The sequence below is a fragment of the Macaca fascicularis genome, chromosome 5 (assembly GCF_037993035.2).
Source record: "Macaca fascicularis isolate 582-1 chromosome 5, T2T-MFA8v1.1".
NCBI lineage: Eukaryota > Metazoa > Chordata > Mammalia > Primates > Cercopithecidae > Macaca > Macaca fascicularis.
In genome coordinates, this window is record NC_088379.1 from 152,990,961 (window position 1) to 153,008,804 (window position 17,844).

Sequence of the window (17,844 nt, forward strand, 5' to 3'; positions counted from 1 at the left end):
TTTAAAGGCATCTTATTTAATGTATACTGCCAATTCCCTAACACTGGCCTGAAGAATGCTTCTTTTTTATTTTTTTTTTTTTTTTGAGACGGAGTCTCGCTCTGCCGCCCAGGCTGGAGTGCAGTGGCCGGATCTCAGCTCACTGCAGGCTCCGCCTCCCGGGTTCACGCAATTCTCCTGCCTCAGCCTCCCCAGTAGCTGGGACTACAGGCGCCCGCCACCTCGCCCGGCTAGTTTTTTTGGTATTTTTTAGTAGAGACGGGGTTTCACCGTGTCAGCCAGGATGGTCTCGATCTCCTGACCTCGTGATCCGCCCGCCTCGGCCTCCCAAAGTGCTGGGATTACAGGCTTGAGCCACCGCGCCCGGCCAGAATGCTTCTTTAACACATATATTTTCTCCATAAGCCACGTCATAGTTTTCTTGCACTTATGAACATAGACAGCACTGGGGCTCTGTGCTTGGGGGTCATCTCAACAGCAGACTCACCAACAAAATGCACAAAAATGCAAAAAACCATGGCATGCAGTAGACCTCAAAAAGGATGAGTATTTATGGCATTAGAGCTGAAACAAGAGAGCAGAGTCTGCTTGTTTGACCTTGCCAGGAACATGCACATTGGTGGCAGGCATTTTTCACTGCTCTGCACATCTAGGAATGCCTGCAAAAGTGCCCCGAGCATTGATTTTAGTGAGTAGGTGAAGTTGCAAATACAAAATCTGAGAATGATGAGGAATGACTGTCTGCAGTTTAACCCACATACACTTTCTAGTCCCTTTAACTATGACCTTGATACACTTAATTGGTCAATTGGCATCTTCCTAGCCTTTTAAATGCCAATCATTTAAAATTATCTCCTCTTTCTATAATGACACTGACAATAACATTTCTCTATTGCTCAAGAGAGTCTCACTCCTTTGGAATTCCTTCACTATTTTCTTTTTGTATCAAATGAGGCCCTGGGTTTAAAAGTTCCTTTTTGAGCATATCAGTGAGTCTCTTGTCTGCCTGAATTCTTATGTCCTGCTTCACCCAAACTTTCTGTCTTTCCTATCTCTATCTTTTTCCCTGGCCACACCTGCAAGGTGTTCTACCCATTGCAAGCTTACTTCAGGCTGAATTCTGACAAACACCATCTTAAGTAGATTCTATCATGCCTGGGCCAGGCTGTGTAACTGGTGGGGCCGTGGGCAAAATGAACATAAGGGGACCCTCGTTCAAAGTTTACTAAGAATTTCAAGATGGGAGCAGCAGAATATTATGCCAAGAGTGGGACTACAAGGCCACACCCCCATGACACTTGGCCCTGGAGATGCCCACGTTATGGATAAGCCCAGAGTGACACCTAGCCTATCAGCAATGGAGCTACCTAGGTGGAGGGCTGGGCTGCCACCCACAGGAGCCACCTGATGGCTCCCTCAGGTGCTTCTTTCCCTCCTGCCTCATTTATGAGCCCCTGAAAATGCATTTAATCACTCCATCTTAATTCCTTTCTCTATAAAAAGGATAAAAATAATCCAAGTAAGCATTACTATTGTTTTCTTTTTATAGAGAAAGGAATTAAGGCAGGAGGGTGATTAAGTTTAAATAGTAATATTTACTCATCCTCGCCTCATGGAGACATTAGAAGGATTTAATCACAGGACTTAGAAAGAAAGACACTATGTAAATCCCAGGTATTACACAGTCATTATTATATTGTAAGAAGAGGGATTTGAGCTGCATAGGAGCGGGGGATTTATTGACACAGGTGTTAGACAATAAGATAGTTTCCCAAAATCTCCCCTAGATATATTTCAGATCAGGAAAAGATTCCTGTGTGTCAGGTTTGATTTAGATGTGATCTTCTAGAAGCACAGCCTATAGGACCTTCAGTGATTTTTTTCTCCCTAAAATTTTTGTTTTTTCCAGAAAGATCACCCTGTGGCAGCACAAATCTCGCAGTCAGGTGGGAATGGAATGCCTGATTTCCTCCCATAATGAGGCAAGATCCTAGTTTTCCTGCAGTGTTCTTACAGAAAATTACTTGCTTGTAAGTCTTCAAAACTAGCTGTGAACACAGGCACATGTTCTGTGGGTTTGTAACTTGTGAAAAATCAGTGATGAAGCAAAAGGACTTGGTGATCATAAGAAAAATACTTTTTCCCCTTCTTTAAATAAACTGGGATCAAACACAGCTTTTAATTTTTGCCAGTTAAGGATTAAAAGAAACAAACTGTTTTCTGTTGTCGTTATATATTCGTAAGAGAAAGACGATTTTGGCACCAAAACAAACAAAGTGAAAACAAATAAAAACAGAGAATGGGAGAAAATATTTGCAAGTCATAGATTGGAAAAGGGGTCAATATACAGAATATATAAAGAACTCCTACAACTCAACAACAAAAAAACAAAAAATTGATTAAAAAGTTGGGCAAAGACTTGAAAGACATTTCTTCAAAGAAGACTTACAAATGGCCAATAGCGCCTGGAAAGGTATTCAACATCACTAATCAGGGAAATGCAAATCAAAACTACAATGAGTTACCACTTCACAACCATGAAGATGAGTACTAAAAAGAAATCCCAGAAAATAACAAGTGTTCACAAGGATGTGGAGAAATTAGAATCCTTGTTCATTGTTGTTAGTAATGAAAAATGGTGTATCTGCTGTGGGAAAGTTCGGTATTTCCTCAAAAAAATAAATGTAGAATTATCATATGATCCAGCAATCCAATTTCTGGGAATATTCCCCAAAGAATTGAAAGCAGAGTCTCAAAGAGATATTTATACATCCATGTTCATAGCAGTGCTATTCACAATAGCCAAAAGGTGGCAACCCAGATGTCTCTCGACAGATTAGTAGGCAAACACAATGTGGTGTATACACACAATGAAATATTATTCAGCCTTATAAAGGGAGGACATTCTGACACCTGCTGCAACATGGATGAACTTGGAGGACACTATGCTAAGTGAAATGAGCCAGTCACAAAAAGACAAATACTCATATGAGCTACTCCTAGTAGTCAAATTCAGAGACAGAAAGAGGGGCATGGGGAGCTTTAGTTTTGCAAGACAAAGAGCTCTGGAAATTGGTTGTACAACAATGTGAATGTACTTAACACCCACACTGTACACTGAAAAATGGTTAACATGGTAAATTCTATGCTTGTGTATTTTACCACCATTAAAAATAAAATAATAAAAAAGCATAAACTCTTATATGGACATTCCCCCTCCTCATTTCTCTAAAACATTTGCATCTTAGAATTACAATTGCATCTTAGAATGTCGCCTGGTTGTTGAACAACAGTTGGTAAGCATTGTGACTTGTCTAAAAACCAGCCACTGAAAAGACATTAACCTTCTTGAAAGAGGTAAGTATATTACCCAGGGTTTGCATTAAGTCAGCCACAGAAAGCTATGACTAAGCATGAAAGACTGAAGAAGACAGAGGTTCTGTGGCTGCAAGTGGAAATGAACCATCATTATAATTAAGGTGTAATGTGAAAGTGATGGGTGAGGAAGGGCTCAGGACCTGCATCACTGAACTAAGTCATGACTTAAAAAACAAGATCAGCTCAGAAGCCTCATAGCTGCCTTTGATGCTGAACTCTTCACATGGTGATACACACACATCCTCACATATACACACATATGTGCATATAGTACATAATAAAATCAGCTATGGTCTGGAATACAGTTTCGGGGTTATTTACAAAGATAGTCTTGTTAAGCTGATGGGATGTCTTAGCCAGGCTTAAACATATAAACACGAAGACATTGTATATTCTCTCAATCACATTTGAACTGCTCACTTACATACATCCCACCATGTAACAGAAACAGCCATCATTCTCTTTTATTTATTAAGGCAATTTTACTATGGAGCTTTGCTGGACAACACTCTTGATATTAAAAAAAAAAAAATGGACTGCTGTCCCTGTTTGCTTTGTGGCTTCTAACATAGCTACTGGAAACCCCATGAGCATTATCGCGCCTTGAGTCGATCCACTATTCTTCACAACCACCTCCCAGTTGCTATGGCTACTGAAAGTTGTTCAGGCCATTTGCGAACTGACCTTTCTGCAGCTTCTGCCCCTCAGGCCCCTCACTGGCAAAGTGGGGCACACACTCTCTTTTCTGGCTTGTCCTGAATGTCCCCATTCTACCTCCTTTTCTTCCCTTAGCAGCAGCGCTTTCCCAGACTTATTGCAGCCACCTCCCCATTTGACCACAGTGTTTCCTTTGGACCCTCTCCCGTTCTGCCCTTTTCTCGAGCTGCACCAACACCTGGGCAGTTTCATCCACTCCCAGCTTCAGTGACCACCCACGTGCTGCCGCCTCCCACAACTGCAGCAGCAGGGCTGCCTTCCTCACCTTCATCCACAGAACTGTTTACCTGCTGTTTCCTCCAGAATGTCCTAAAGGTCTTTCAAATCCCGTACGTCCTAAACAAGCTCTTCATCCCCCCTCCCAGATCTCCTTGCCCTGAGCCCCGTCCTCTGTGCAGATACCACCCTGCCCAGCTATCTACTTCCAATCCTGGGGAGTCCTCTTTGACTTGCTCTTTACTCTCTCAACCTCCCCATCCCATTCATCACCAGGAGTCATCATTCCACCACCTGAACCTCTGTTGGTGCTCCTGCCCCAACTTGGCTCTACCACCTCTCGTCTGAACCACAGCACCAATATCCTACTGGGACGCTACCTCCTGCCACTCCTGGATCCTCTAGAATCCGTCAGACAGCACCATTCAGCACAGCTTTCTGCACAGCTTTCTGTTGTCATTACAACAGAATGGTGGTGACTAGCCACATGTGGCTGTGGGGCACTTGAAATGCAGCTAGCGTGTCTGGGGGACTCCTTTTCCATTTTACTTAAATGTAAAGAGCCCCACATGGCAGTGGAAATGGCATTGGACAGATCAGCTCCAGATTCTCTACAAATGTGGTGAAAAGCTTCCTTGACCTGGCTTATGGATTCCATCACTGTCTTCCTTCTCTTTCTCTCCATTCCTCCCATGGCTCTCTTGGATACAAGGACATTCTCTCTTTCTCAAAATCAGAATGCTTCTCCCTCCCTTGGGATGTTAACTCCTTTGGCTTAGAGTAGCTTCCCTCTATGTGGTAAACCCCGACTTGACTTTTGAGTGGCAGCTAAGCAGTCATTTCCCTTGCCTCATGCCATGGCCCCTTCTTTACCCTGCCACTTCCCTTTCCAGATGCTCCACGCGTGGTCCTGACACTCCGTAGCACAGTACCTTTTATGCCGGGTTTTCAATCCAGTTTACATGTCTATATTCCCCATCAGACTGCAAGCTCTGTCCTCACAGAGGACATAGGCCCCAGGTCTCTTGTGCGGTTGTTGTATCCACAGTGCCTGTGCTGTGCCTGGCATGGTAGAGGCTACCATATGTGCCTCCCCTGCCAGTGGGCTCATGGCCCAAAAGCCAGGCCCTCCCTCTGGGAAGCAGGGCCACTCAGTAGCCCTTCCTTTGCACCTACCCATAGAGGCTGTTTAGAGGGGTAACTGACAGAGATGGCTCGTTTCACAGAGTGAAGACCAACTGGACACTGAAAAATCTTTTTTAATGTAGTATTTTGGTTACGAAAAGCCTCTGTCCGACAGGTTTGGGAGGAAGAGTCACTGAGCAATTCAGCTGCCTCTCACTATATGAACCTATTCCAAACCCTCGGGGAGCTTTGAGAGATGCAACCATGGCCATTGGAGCTTTGAGAGATGCAACCATGGCCACTGACTGATGCTGCCCTTGAACCACGAATGTGGTGGCCGAAGAAGGAACACATAAGGATGCCCTTTCCAGCTCTACGCAGAGTTACATATTCCAGTTGGACGCCATGGCCCCAGCTGCAGGCATGTAACAAACACCAGTCCTTGGCTTGTCCAGACCTCCCTATACCATACCTCAAGGCGTCTAGGCCATGCTTTTCCTTCACACTGAAACCACATTTTCACCTATCATGTCCTATTTACCACCCATTTTTAATTATATTTGATGCATTTTCCCAATTGTACAAAATAAAGATGCTTTATATGAAAATAAGCATCCATTGGCACAAGTCAGCCAGAACAATGCATTCCGAACTAGGCTATACTCGTGAAATAAGAAATTTGTAAATGTAAATGCCAGCTCTTATCTACTTTAGGATTTCAAATTTGGCTCCGCCACCTCTCACTGTAAGCCCTTAGTAATCGTTATAGAGATACTGTAAGGCCTTAGCAATTGTTCCATTACCCGCTAGGCAATGAGTAAGATCTCCCATATCAGTTATTCATTTAATTTGAAATCTTTATACCTATGAAGATGTCCTTTTCAAAAACAGTGAGTTTTTTTTTTTTTTTTTTTTTTCATAATTTATGTCCTCCCCTCTCCCTTGGTGTCTTGCAAGAGGCTTTGCTACCAGTTAGCTGACTGGAATAAATGATTCTTCCTTTACTTAGAGCCTTTCTTAGTCATGGCCTTGTCAAAGAAGAAAGCAGCGTAACACCGCTAACAATTATATTAAATAGTTTAGCTTGGTGAGAGAGAATGCGGCTTTGAATCTCGATCTCTCAGTGTCTCTTACATACACATTCATGGTACTACCAGCTCTGGGTACTTTATTATAGACATAGAAGCAAGTAGCCTTATTTCATTGTCACCTGAGCAACAGGAAGAGAGGGTGAACATTTGTTCAGTGCCTGTTAATGCGGTAGATGTCTTGGTTCCTGTGTTATTTCATTCACTTCCCCAAACTTCCTACAAGATGTGTATTACTATTGCCTTACAGTCGAAACCAAAAGCCAAAAGTTGAAGTAAAGCACCAAGATGGCTGAAAGAAAGGGTGACCTAGCACCAGAGGCCACACTCTTTCTGTCGTCTGCAGTGGTCTTATTTCCATGGCGGGCTCCTATTTTGGCCTCAGAACATTTCCTGAGGAGAAACTTTGCCTGAGTGGAAAGATGTAAGACAGAATAAAATATGAAGTGAGTGGGCTACCCAAGTAAATGGTGAACACAGCCAAATGTGCAGCTTCCATTCTTCTATATGAGGTAAGAAATGCTTAAAGTAGATTTGTGTCTCCCTGTATACCACTTCTAGTGTGATCCTGAGGAAAATTGCCAGACCACATCAAGATGCAAAAGCACCCACTAATTATATGAACTATGACTCTCTCAAAATAATGTGTGAACAAAAAATAATAAAGGGGATATCATCACTGATCCCAAAGAAATACAAACTACCATCAGAGAATACTATAAACACCTCTATGCAAATAAACTAGAAAATCTAGGAGAAATGGATACATCCCCAGACACATATACCTTCTCGAGACTATAATGAATCCCTGAATAGACCAATAACTAGTTCTGAAATTGAGGCAGTAATTAATAGCCTACCGACCAAAAAAAAAGCCCAGGACTAAATGGATTCACAGCTGAATTCTACCAGAGGTACAAAGAGGAGTTGGTACCATTCCTTCTGAAACTATTACAAAACACAGAAAAAGGGGGAATCCTCCCTAACTTATTTTTATGAGGCCAGCATCATCCTGATACCAAAACCTGGTAGAGACACAACAAAAAAAGAAAACTTCAGGCCAATGTCCCTGATGAACATCAATGTGAAAATCCTCAATAAAATACTGGCAAACTGAATCCAGCAGTACATCAAAAAGCTTATTCACCACGATCAAGTTGGCTTCATCCCTGGGATGCAAGGCTGGTTCAACATACACAAATCAATAAACATAATCCATCACATAAACAGAACCAAAGACAAAAACTACATGATTATCTCAATAGATGCAGAAAAGGCCTTTGATAAAATTCAACATCCCTTCATGTTAAAAACTCTCAATAAACTAGGTATTGATGTAACATACCTCAAAATAATAAGAGCTATTTATGACAAACCCATAGCCAATATCATACTGAATGGGCAAAAGCTGGAAGCATTCCCTTTGAAAACCAGCACAAAACAAGGATGCCCTCTCTCACCACTCCCATTCAACATAGTATTGGAAGTTCTGTCAAGAGAAAGATATAAAGGGTATTGAAATAGGAAGAGAGGAAGTCAAATTGTTGCTGCTTGCAGATGACATGATTCTATATTTAGAAAACCCCATCATCTCAGCCCCAAAACTCCTTAAGCTGATAAGCAACTTCAGCAAAGTCTCAGGACACAAAATCAATGTGCAAAAATCACAAGCATTCCCATACACCAACAATAGGCAAGCAAAGGGCCAAATCATGAATGAACTCCCATTTACAACTGCTACAAAGAGAATAAAATACCTAGGAATACATCTTACAAGGGAAGTGAAGGACATCTTCAAGGAGAACTGCAAACCACTGCTCAAGGAAATAAAAGAGGACACAAACAAATGGAAAAACATTCCATGCTCATGGATAGGAACAGCCAATATCATGAAAATAGCCATACTCCCCAAAATAGTTTACAGATTCAATGTTATTCCCATTAAGCTACCATTGACTGTCTTCACAGAATTAGAAAAAACTAATTTAAATTTCATATGGAACCAAAAAAAAGCCCATATAGCCAAGACAATTCGAAGCAAAATGAAAAAAGTTGGAGGCATCACGCTACCTGAATTCAAACTACATGACAAGGCTACGGTAACCAAAACAGCATGGTACTGGTACCAAAACAGATATATAGACCAATGCAACAGAACAGAAACCTAGAAATAACACCACACATCTACAACCATCTGATCTTTGACAAACCTGACAAAAACAAGCAATTGGGAAAGGATTCCCTGTTTAATAAATGGTGCTGGGAAAACTGGCTAGCTATACGCAGAAAACTGAAACCGGACCCCTTCCTTATACCTTATACAAAAATTAACTCAAGATGGATTAAAGACTTAAACATAAAACCTAAAACCATAAAAACCCTAGAAGAAAACCTAGGCAATACCATGCAGGACATAGGCATGGGCAAAGATTTCATGAGTAAAACACAAAAAGCAATGGCAACAAAAGCCAAAATTGACAAATGGGATTTAATTACACTAAAGAGCTTCTGCATAGCAAAAGAAACTATTATCAGACTGAACAGGCGACCTACAGAATGGGAGAAAATTTTTGCTATCTACCCATCTGACAAAGGTCTAGTACCCAGAATCTACAAAGAACATAAACAAATTTACAAGAAAAAAAAAAAAACAAACCAAAAACCCCATCAAAAAGTGGCAAAGACCCTTCTCAAAAGAAGACATTTACACAGCCAGCAAACATGAAAAAAAGCTCATACCACTGCTCATTAGAGAAATGCAAATGAAAACCACGATGAGATATCATCTCACACCAGTTAGAATGGCAATTATTAAAAAGTCAGGAAACAATAGATGCTGGCGAGGCTGTGGAGAAAAAGAAATGCTTTTACACTGTTGGTGGGAATGCAATTTAGTTCAGCCATTGTGGAAGACAGTGTGGTTATTCCTCAAGAATCTAGAACCAGAAATACCATTTGACTCAGCAATCCCATTATTGGGCATATAACCAAAGGATTATACATCATTCTACTATAAAGACACATGCACACGTATGTTTACTGTAGCACTATTTACGATAGCAAAGACTTGGAACCAATCCAAATGCCCATCACTGATAGGCTAGGTAAAGAAAATGTGGCACATAAACACCATGGAATACTACACAACTATAAAAAAGAATGAGTTCATGTCCTTTGCAGGGACATGGATGAAGCTGGAAGCCATCACTGTCAGCAAATTAATACAGGAACAGAAAAGCAAACAACACGTTGTCACTCATCAGAGGGAGGTGAACAATAAAAACACATGGACACAGGGAGGGGAACACCACAAACTGGGGCCTATTGGGAGGTCAGGGACAAGGGAGGGAGAGCATTAGGACAGACACCTAATGCATGTGGGGCTTAAAACCTAGATGACGGTGCTCACTGGCAACACATATACTAAAATTGGAATGATACAGAGAAGATTAGCATGGCCCCTGCGCAAGGATGACACGCAAAATTTGTGAAGCGTTCCATATTTTTGTTCAGTTAGGAAGAGAAGAAGTAAAATTGTCCCTGTTTGCAGATGACATGATTATATATTTAGAAAACCCCATTGTCTCAGCCCAAAATCTCCTTAAGCTGATAAGCAACTTCAGCAAAGTCTCAGGACACAAAATCAATGTGCAAAAATCACAAGCATTCTTATACACCAGTAACAGACAAACAGAGAGCCAAATCAGGAATGAACTTCCATTCACAATTGCTTCAAAGAGAATAAAATACCTAGGAATCCAACTTACAAGGGATGAAAAGGACCTCTTCAAGGAGAACTACATACCACTGCTCAGTGAAATAAAAGAGGACATAAACAAATGGAAGAACATACCATGCTCATGGATAGGAAGAATCAATATTGTGAAAATGGCCATACTGCCCAAGGTAATTTATAGATTCAATGCCATCCCCATTAAGCTACCAATGACTTTCTTCACAGAATTGGAAAAAAACTGCTTTAAAGTTCATATGGAACCAAAAAAGACCCTGAATAGCCAAGACAATCCTAAGCCAAAAGAACAAAGCTGGAGGCATCACGCTACCTGACTTCAAACTATACTACAAGGCTACAGTAACCAAAACAGCATGGTACTGGTACCAAAACAGAGATACAGACCAATGGAATAGAACAGAGCCCTCAGAAATAATACCACACATCTACAGCCATCTGATCTTTGACAAACCTGACAAAAACAAGAAATGGGGAAACAATTCCCTATTTAATAAATGGTGCTGGGAAAATTGGCTAGCCATAAGTAGAAAGCTGAAACTGGATCCTTTCCTTACTCCTTATATGAAAATTAATTCAAGATGGATTAGAGACTTAAATGTTAGACCTAAAATCATAAAAACCCTAGAAGAAAACCTAGTAATACCATTCAGGACATAGGCATGGGCAAGGACTTCATGTCTAAAACACCAAAAGCAATGGCAACAAAAGCCAAAATTGACAAATGGGATCTAATTAAACTAAGGAGCTCTACACAGCAAAAGAAATGACCATCAGAGTGAACAGCCAACCTAAAGAATGGGAGAAAATTTTTGCAATCTACTCATCTGACAAAGGGCTAATATCCAGAACCTATAAAGAACTCAATCAATTTTACAAGAAAAAAACAAACCACCCCATCAAAAAGTGGGCAAAGGATATAAACAGATACTTCTCAAAAGAAGACATTCATACAGCCAACAGACACATGAAAAAATGCTCATCATCACTGGCCATCAGGAAATGCAAATCAAAACCACAATGAGATATCATCTCACACCAGTTAGAATGGCAATCATTAAAAAATCAGGAAACAGCAGGTGCTGGAGAGGATGTGGAGAAATAGGAACACTTTTACACTGTTGGTGGGACTGTAAACTAGTTCAACCATTGTGGAAAACAGTGTGGCGATTCCCCAAGGATCTAGGACTAGAAATACCATTTGACCCAGCCATCCCATTACTGGGGATATACCCAAAGGATTATAAGTCATGCTGCTATAAAGACACATGCACACGTATGTTTATTGCGGCACTATTCACAATAGCAAAGACTTGGAATCAACCCAAATATCCATCAGTGACAGACTGGATTAAGAAAATGTGGCATATATACACCATGGAATACTATGCAGCCATAAAAAAGGATGAGTTCGTGTCCTTTGTAGGGACATGGATGCAGCTGGAAACCATCATTCTCAGCAAACTATCGCAAGAACAGAAAACCAAACACCGCATGTTCTCACTCATAGGTGGGAATTGAACAACGAGATCACTTGGACACAGGAAGGGGAACATCACATACCGGGGCCTATTGTGGGGAGGAGTAGGGGGAGGGATAGCGTTAGAAGATATACCTAATATAAATGATGAGTTAATGGGTGCAGCACACCAACATGGCACATGTATACATATGTAACAAACCTGCACGTTGTTCACATGTACCCTAGAACTTAAAGAAAAAAAAACAAACAAACCTAGATGACGGGTTGATAGGTGCAGCAGGTCACCATGGCACATGTATACCTACATAACAAACCAGCACATTCTGCACATGTATCCCAGAACTTAAAGTAAAATAGAAAAAGAAAATAATAATAATTTGTGAACAGTCTCTGCTGCTTGTAGCAATATCTCATTTGGTGAGATATTTTGACTCACTGACAATTTTTTTCTTTTTCTATTTGAGACAGGTATTGCTCTGTGATCCAGGCTGGAGTGCTGTGGTGCAATCTTGTCTCACTGCAGCCTCTGCCTCCTGGGCTCAAGCAATCTTCTCATCTCAGCCTCCGAAGTAGCTGGTACTACAGACGTGCATTATCGCACCCAGCTAATTTTGTATTATTAGTAGAGATGGGTTTCATCATGTTGGCTGGGCTGGTCTCTAACTCCTCACCTGAAGTGATCTGCCCACCTCCACCTCCACTTCCCAAAGTACTGGGATTACAAGTGGGAGCCACTGCGCCCAGCCATGTCAATGATACTTAACGCCCTTTTCACCTAAAGAATGACATCTCCCCAGTGTGTACATGTAGTATTTTCTGTACCACAAGATTTCTGTTTCTCACACCACCCACCTTGCCCCTCTAGGAGCAGGGAAGCCATGGGTCCCAGAGCCTGGCTAGAGAAGAGCCATGTCAGCTTCTAGCATGGCCCCTGGAGACATGGAAAGCAGCTATTCAGCAGGGATCCTCAGAGGCCTTCCTTCTGTCATGCAGAGAAGAGCATCTCAGTGACACACTGACCCCTACCCAGCCCAGGGGTAGGTTCTCATCCAGGTCTAATGGTCATGCACAGAAGCAAACGCCTCCAAGCCAAGGCTTGCTCAGCTCATGCTGAGGTCAATTAACATTTTGTTTTGGGATCTGCTACACACACATGATGTTTTAATAAAAACAAGGTTGACTGCCTTCAAGATGTAACCCTGCACCTCACATAACCGATGAATTCCAGAACAGGCCAGGGAAGACGCAAACAAATCTGGAGCACCGGAGGGCGGCGCAGCTGTCCCTAACATTCCTAGATGATGGTTTTCTGATCTCTGAAATCCATCCCAGCCTAAAAACGAGCAGCTGGTATCAGCCACAATTGTTCTCTATCATAATGGCAGCGTCCGGAGCACTCAGCAGTGAGTCAAGGAAGTTCTGGCTGCCACCAGCTATCTAGGAACTTAAGAAATCACTCTCCAGGACTGTTTCTTCTTCCATTAAATAAGGATCCTCTGACGCGCCCTTGGAAGTTTTCCATGACCCCTGCCCGGCACAGCTCCTCTGCTTTCTTCGCAAGGCTTGGTTCCAATGTAGAATAAGTGTCAGTGAGCCCACAACTCCACCTCCTCGGAGGTCCCAGGACGCTGTCCTGTGACCTCCAGGTGCTGTCTGGCTGCTCTGTCTGGGGGTGTCTCCCTCCTATGACACTGCCTGGCACTTTTAGACACTCATGTATTTGTTGAATGAGATGAACATCGTCCTCTATCGATTACTAAGGACAGACTTTCTGTTTGCATTGGCCCACTGGTCCTGGGAATGTGGCAAGGGCTCACCAACAGATGAATACATAAACATACATGCTCTCAGGGGTCCCACCATCCAGGGAACTGGTCCGAACACCTGATTACTTTCTACCTTGCATTATGCTCCAGTTGCCTCTGTAAACTCTGAGCTTACCATTCTACCAACACATATGTGTACCATGTGGAAGAAATCCATGTATGTCCTGAGAGTTGTGTGCATGTGTCCTGAGGGCTGGCATACTATGCACACTATTTATCAGGGGTTGGGTTGGTAGCACATTGTGTATCCTCTGCAGTACTGTCTATACTGCTAGGCAGGAGGCACATTTTTACTAAGTGTGTATACTGACATAAAATTGCAACATATGTTTAATAGGAAAAGGGCAATTTTTGCCTCAAAAGGTACTATACTATTAATACCATCTTTGTTACTTACTGTTCTACACAATGACCATAACATAAACAGTTCTTGATCTTTCAAAGAATGAACAGAAGTTAGCAATAAATTCATTAGAAATAAGCTTCTTTCACTCATAGGAAATTGCTATTCTTAGAACTAAAAAAATTATTATTGTCAATTCTTTCTTTCTAGTAGAGTAAGGATTCTATATGCTTTACATATGACACCTAAACATTTACAATGCAAAAGTACATCTACTCCTAGTATCCTTACCACAGCTGCTTTGTTTGAAATATTTTTTGGGGGAAAGATTGAAGTTCAGAGGGCTTATGATTCATTAAAGTTGTTAACCGATTCAAACACTCAACTGTCAACCTGTTCTTTCAGAGAATGTGCCTTTCACCCACCTTGGGACCATTTTTCTAGCACATATGTGTACTATGTGGAAGAAATCCACGTGTGTCCTGAGAGCGGTGTGGATGTATCTTGAGAGCTGGCATACTACACACACGGTTTAAGCAGAACTTTGATCTACAGTCAAAGGTTCTTATGTGTGTGACCCTTAAAAACAAATGCTCTTTTTTCCAAAAGGCGATCAGAACTAGCCTCTGAGTATAGAGCCAGCACAGAGAAAATTCCACAACTGTTGATTCACTAATTTACTCTAATGAAAAAGCTGTAGGCAGTCTCAAGTCTGAGTAAGTGTGAATGTTAGAAAGGTCCCTCTAGACTTACAATGCACTTTTCAATGTTCTGTCTGGAAAAGGAATATAAACAGAGTATTCAACATACTTCTGTCAGGCCACCTTTAAGATCCAACATTTTTGATATTTCAAAATAAAGCTTTTAGAATTAAAATGATTCCAATGATTCTGAAAAAGTGGTATTCTTCTTCCAGCCAAGGTGGAGTGAGATGAATTGAAATTACCCTTCCACTTGAAACAACCAAAAGTATTCAAAATAAAGACCATGAAAAAATGATTTCCAAGACACAGGCTAGCAGTGAAGGACAGTGATGCTAGAAGGAAATACAGAGCAAAGCTCTGTGACACTGGCTTATACTAGGGCTTCTCAGATACAGCCCTGAAAGCATGACCCATATAGAAAACAATCATCAATGGGACTTAGTTAAAATTACAAACTCCTGCTCTCCAAAAGACATTGCTAAGAGAATGAAAAATCAGCCGCACTGGGAGAAAATACTTACAGTCAGATATCTGGATTTGCATCCAGAAAATAGAAAGAACTCTCAAGACCCAGCAATCAGAAAACAAATTATCCAATTATGAAAAATAAGCCAAAGAGTTGAACAGACACTTCACCAAAGAAGACATAAAGATAAATGAGCATGTGAAAAGATGTTCACCATCATCTTCAGGGAAACCAAGTTCAAACCACAGTAAGATACCACTGTGCAGCTATTAGAATGGCTGAAAGTAAACCGACTAACCACGCCAAGAGTCGGCAAGGGTGTGGAGCAATCTGAACCTCACATGCTTCTCTTGGGAATAGTAAATTGTTCAACCATTTTGGAAAACCGTTTGGCAGTTTCTTAAAATATGAAAATATACCTGCCATATTACCCAGGTATTCCACTACAAGGCATTCATCCAAGAAAGGAGAAAGTATATGTCCCTACAAACACTTGTACAGAAAGGCTCAGTATGGCTTTATTTGTAATAGCCTCCAAGCTGGTAACAACCCAAACAACCATCAATAGGTGACTGCACAAATTAATTGGGGGAAAATCCACACAATGGGAAACTAGCGATAAAAAAAACCCAAAAAACGACAAATTATTTATATATGAAATGGAATCAGTGAATCTCAACGTAACTATGCTAAGTGAAGGAAGCCAGACCAAAAAAGACTACATACCGCATTGTTACATTTATATGTAACACTAGAAAATGCAAACTAATCTCTATTAATAGAAGCAATATAGAAAGTAATTGAGGAGAAGAAGGGTAGGTGGAAAGATTAAAGGAAGGCTGGAGAAAACTTTTGGGGTGATAGATGTATTCACTATCTTGATTGTGGTGATAATTTCACAGGTGTGTATAAAAGTCAAAACTTATAAAATTGTGGACTTTAAATTTGTTCAGTTTATTCTGCATCAGTTCTACCTCAATTAAGAAACCCCAAAGGACACTAATTTACTTTGGAAAACTTTGCATAAAACAGCATTTATGATACAGCCATTCAAAAAATTATTCATTGAGTTCCTATCTATGCCAAGCACTGTGCTGGTGGGAAAAAAAAAAAAAAAAACAACCTAGCAAACGAGGTTTTGACCCGTGGACCACTAGGTGAGGCCTCAGTGTTTCCACTGTGCTATGCTGCTTAAGGAAAGTCAATTCTGAAGGGCTTTTGAAAAACCAAGTTTAACTTCTGTTGTCAGCCTCATTACATGGAAATTGTTTCAGAATGTTTCATCTATAATCACATGAATTTTGATATTGCACTTGTGCCTAACTGTACAAATAAGAGAATTTAAGAAAGAACCACAAAACCCCCATTCTATTCTCTACTCAGAGGGCCTTTCAACGAAATTAACAGACGAAAGTAAATCTGCTATGTGTTCTCATGTAGATGATCTGTGGTTTCAACATAAAACGAGTGGGAAGTCTTTGCTCCAGTTTCCTGCATTTCCTTTTGTGTGAGTCATGAAGAGCATAATTTGCTGTGTTCCCCAAAGCCTTGCTTGCCATCATCTCTTATTTCTAAGATTTTCCACTAAGTCACACTCTTTAAGCTACTGACAATTAGCAAAACTATTTATCACTGAGTTTGCCTTGTGGGAATTTGACTTTTGTCATATGAAAAGTTCAGAGAAAGCAGAGGTAAATGATATGCACAGGGTCTCAGTGTAAAACACTGGAAAGTGGCATTCTTTTATCAATCAACCTTATGCCATTAGTTACCACAGAGAGAGAACATTCTGCTGTCATAATGGAATTTCTAAAAGATGGACCATTATTTCCATAATAACACCATTATAATACTGGTCATCAAGCCTGTCAACATTTTCCTTAATAGAAAAATATTTTTAAAAGAGTTTACTACTCAGATCTTACAGGCTGAACTTAGGCAATAAATTCTCCAAAAGAAAGTATGGAAACTTCACAAATATGAAGAACTAAATTAGCATGACTGCGTACAACATTCTTTGAGCCAGAACTGGAGAAGCTGCTTGCAAAATGAAACAAGAAGCATATTTTAAATGACATACAAAGCAAGTTATCCAAATCAAAATTTTGTAGAAACTGCTAAAACCACCTCGGCTATATCTATAATTGATTAAATTAGAAACAAGCTTAGAATCTCCTTTCTGTATTCACACAAGACAAGAAAGGTGACTCCTATGAAGAATAATGAATATAAGATTCAAAAGTTGGCAAAGATTGAGATGATCCAAGCTGGCCCTGAACCACTAATAATGTTTTTGAAAGATTGGGTTATTAGATTAACAGTTGTAGAAGATGGACACTATTTATGCAATGTTAAAGCAAACATTTTTATTAACCAAACATTTTCTAAATTGCGAGCAAAAATGTGAAACTCAATCTGACACGTGTGGCAAATCTGAGGGCCTTCCCTGGTCCAGGGAATACTCTCTGCTGTCAATGAGGTTTGTTCCAAAGGTTATTTGAAAAAAAAAATTTTTTTTTAAACTTAATCAGTTTTTAACTCTTGCTGCTTTCCACCAGATGATTTACCCTGATTCTTCCCAAAGCCCTGTGTATGGCAGATGCCACCTGACAGCAATAACTCAAGCATACCCTGAGAATGACCCTATGGCTTAAGAAGAATATGTGTTCAGGGTTCTAAGCTAAGGAATCTGAGAGTGGCCAACCTGGAGATTCACTCCTAATCTATAGAGGACATCTGAATCCCTG

General features: G+C 40.8%; 1 protein-coding gene and 1 non-coding gene across 9 annotated transcripts in view; one reads left to right on the forward strand and one right to left on the reverse strand.

Moving 5' to 3' along the window:
• Nucleotides 1-17,844, reverse strand: part of NR3C2 (nuclear receptor subfamily 3 group C member 2) — a 365,999-nt gene that overhangs the window by 19,111 nt on the left and 329,044 nt on the right. The window lies entirely within an intron of this gene.
• On the forward strand, nucleotides 9,926-10,031 carry LOC123573861 (U6 spliceosomal RNA). Its single transcript, XR_006698574.2, has one exon. It is a non-coding gene; the product is annotated as a U6 spliceosomal RNA (small nuclear RNA).